At 48.2% G+C, this 3,693-nt stretch overlaps 2 pseudogenes; both read left to right on the top strand.

The window, feature by feature from the left end:
* Positions 1-1,507, top strand: part of LOC119280637 — a 7,068-nt pseudogene extending 5,561 nt beyond the window's left edge.
* Positions 1,508-2,182: 675 nt separating this feature from the next.
* On the top strand, positions 2,183-2,724 carry LOC119279177 (annotated as a pseudogene).
* The last annotated feature ends 969 nt before the right edge of the window (positions 2,725-3,693 follow it).

The following is a 3,693-nucleotide window of genomic DNA, read 5'->3' as shown; positions in this document are numbered from 1 at the left end:
CAAACCTCGTGAGGCAGAGTACAGCGGGTCCGAGATGCGTGGCCCGTCCGCGGGCAGGCGAGGGAAGCCGGACCAGCGGCTCGAATCAGCCAGCGGCCGCTCGCGCTCGCGCCCTGCGCGTAGGGAAGCAGCTGCTTCCGTAGCGGGAGCAGCAGCAGGCGCCCCGGGCGAAGCCGCCAAGCGGAGCAGAGAAGAGGCAAGGGGCGGCCCGGTAGGGCAGCGGAGCCAGCGAGGAGGACCGGGGCGCCCGGATCCGCGGCGAGGAGAGCCGGGACGGACGGATCCGCGGCGAGAAGAGCCGAATCTGGCAGTGGGTGGAGCGGGAGGAGAGCTAGCACGGAGTTGCAGCGTGCGGGAGTGAGGGGAACCTAACATCTGATACCATGTTGGATGATGAGCAACAGTCTTTCGTGAGGCCAAAGGCCATTACATATACATGTGTGTCAAAGTGCAGAAAACCCCTTATACAACGGGGATATACCGAAAAGGGACTATACACATCTAACAAAGGTCACCTACTACAAGAAAGAAGAACACAAGAAGGCATGCCCGTATGCTCCATGTTTCTGCCCAGAGTCGGGTTGTGGCTTCGCTGGACCAACAAAGGTGCTCCTGGACCATTTCACCACCCAGCACAAGTGTCTGTCGACAACCCTCCCAGACTCTGGCATGCTGTCTCTCTGCTTACAGCCGGGCTTACATGTTGTGAAGTGCACCGGGAACAACTACTTTTTCTTGCTCAGCATGGCATCAGAGCCTTACGGACATGCCATCTCAGTCGTCTGCGTCCAACCAAACATGACAGAATCCAAGTTCACATGTAATATGAGTTATGACTGCATAACGACCGGCTGTTGTGGAAGTGCAAGCTGCCACATAAGAAGCTCTTCACTCTCTGATGGGCTTCCGACAGTGCATGACTTAATACTTCCCAAGGGAAAGGTTTCTGATGATGCACACGGTATCATGCTTAGAGCCAGCATTCATCATCAATCTTTAAGCCTCGGCAGATCTTGTTTTCAAGGAAATGGCCCGACTCCTGCTCTTAACCAAACACCCGATACTTACCATGATGGTGATCGTGCTGAGGAGGATAATATACCTTTAAGTCTCAGCAGATCCCGTCTTCGAGGAAAGACCCCGACTCCTGCTGTTCAACGAAGGCTCATTACTTATGATGATGATGATGAGGATGAGGATGAGGATGAATGGTTCGCGAGGATGATGATGCGCAGCATGAGGAGGGTATCTGATTATAGACCTCTAAGTCTCAGCAGACCTCAAAGTATCTGTCTTGATACTGTTGATGAGGAGGATGAAATACCTTGATCTCTCAGAAGATCCCACCCTGCTGTTGAACGAAGTCCTGATACTTATGATGATGATGCGCAGCAGGAGGAGGATGAGTATGCTGATAGACCTGTAAGTCTCGGCAGACCTCGAATTGTTCGACGAAGGATCTATTCAGATACGGATGAGGAGGATAATATATGTACCTCTAAGTGCCGGCCGTGCTCGTGTACGCTAAAGGATTAGCGTGGACTTGCTGGTTGCTGTTACTCTGCCTGACTTTTGCAGTTCTGGTTCGAGGATATATATGTCAAGTCTTCATCTTTATTTATGGTCTCAAGTATCGCCGTTGTTAAGCATTGCTGTAGCTCCTTGAACACATTAGTGTGCAGCGTGTGGCTCTAGAGTCTGAATGCATGGATGCGATTGCAGCTTTGGGCTCAATGATGATGCCAGCTGATGCAATTTATGAGGAAATCAAGCTCCCTGTGATGCTTCTTCCAAGGGCAACCTTTCGGATGATGTTATTTGATTAGTAAATTTAACTCTACAACTATGAAGCTTATGAACAATAAGGTAAATTCATCTGAGTGAACTCTGCAACGATTTATTGCCCGATATAGTAAAAAGTTAATTAGACTATAAGGCTATGCAATCTACAGAAAAACATCTGTGCAGTACCTCCAAACTTGAGGGCCTCTTTGATTCGCAGGATTCTAAAAATGCAACACCTCCAAACTTGAGGGCCTCTTTAATTCGTAGGATTCCAAAACACGCGGGAATAGTAAACATAGAATTGGAATGTCATGCTCATCTCAATCCCACACGGTTTTGGGTTGTTTGATTGCATTTTATTGAAAATACTAAGGATTTTTCGAAGAGATTCGAATGGATGCTAGAAATCCTATGGTAAGTAGTAACAAAAACCCGTATGAATCAAACAACCAACATAGAGAAAATTGCAAAGGATTCTAATCCTTCAAAATTTCTATGACATGGTTGAGGAATAATTAAGTTCATGGACGGACTCATGTATTCGATGGCACGGCACATGGTTCGTCGTCGCGGCAGGATCTTCACCGCCGGAAAAAAGATCCAAGGCGAAGCTCAAGATGGGCTTGCCGATCGTCATTGTCGAGGAGCCGCCGATGCTCAAGACCGCCGCGTTGGTGCCGGCACACCGGCAGAACACCGGTCGTGTCAAGCCCGGCGACGTCAGGAGGTAGTGCTCGGACCTATATATACTCTGCAAAGCACTCAAATGTGCATGCCGTCGCTCTGACACCTGACGTCCCCGACGTTGCGCAGGGTAATGGCGCGGAAGCCAAAGGACGTCTGGATTGTGAGGCTCGCCGTCAGCACATACACCTGCTGGACGGAAAGCACTTCAAGCCCTTGGAGGTCGCCGAGGACGATCGGCCCCAGGATGAATGAGCTTTTTCTCTTTTTTTGAGGGGCAAGATGAATGAGCCTTTTCTCTTTTTACCAAGCCTCCAACCAAACTAGCCATAAATTTCTTATGGGATTTATGAAGAATGTAACATCTCTTCCGAGCCGACTTGGGAAAGGCTTCCTCCCCTCAATCTTCGCCGGCGAGCCTGTGGATTTCTCCCCTCCGCCTGTCGTTTGGCGGACGGTGGTGGGGAGGAGAATCCTGGTGTCTCGACGCTAGTAGATAGGCAGGGTTCTAGTCCTCGCAGATGCGACGTTTGGACGGATGGCGGCGCTCCTCCTCAAGTTCGTCTGCTGGGATGGATTAGACATATCTCTGGCGTAGATTCCTGCCAGCTCCTTGGGGCGGCGAGGTTAGGATTTCTCGTCGTGCGTACGCAACGGCGATATTTGGTGTCAGTTTCTTCAGATCGATTCAAGGATTCAACGGCGACTACTGTGGCTCAAGGCACTGGTCCACATGCATGAAAACTTCCTGGCTGTCATCGACAAGGTCAGGCCGGCTCCGATATGGGAGCGGTGACAGCGGTGCGTCGGCGGCTCGTTCTGGCAGCGGCAATGGTCATTCGGTAGTCCATGGACCACAATGTAATTTTTATTATGTTTGAGGTGATTTGTGCTTCCGATAAATCTTTATAATAAATCTGATCATTTTGGCAAGAAAAAAAAGTTATAACACATTATAATGACAACATTTTTAACAAGTTGGTCACTATATACTGTGACTGCTTCAAAAATTGTGAACCACTAACTTTCAGTTATCGTGTTTTATAATCTTGCACGATAACATTAATGTCTTATCTTTCAGTTATGTGTGCACACATGAGATTCCAAGGTTGCAGATGTTGATAAGATGAATTGTTTTCCTAAATCATAACTTGTAACGTGTACGCGTAATAATGAAATATATATATATATATATATATATATATATATATATATATATATATA

Source organism: Triticum dicoccoides, chromosome 3B (assembly GCF_002162155.2).
Source record: "Triticum dicoccoides isolate Atlit2015 ecotype Zavitan chromosome 3B, WEW_v2.0, whole genome shotgun sequence".
NCBI classification, from domain to species: Eukaryota; Viridiplantae; Streptophyta; class Magnoliopsida; order Poales; family Poaceae; genus Triticum; species Triticum dicoccoides.
Note: the sequence above shows the minus strand (reverse complement) of the source record. Positions and strands in the feature narration are given on the sequence as shown.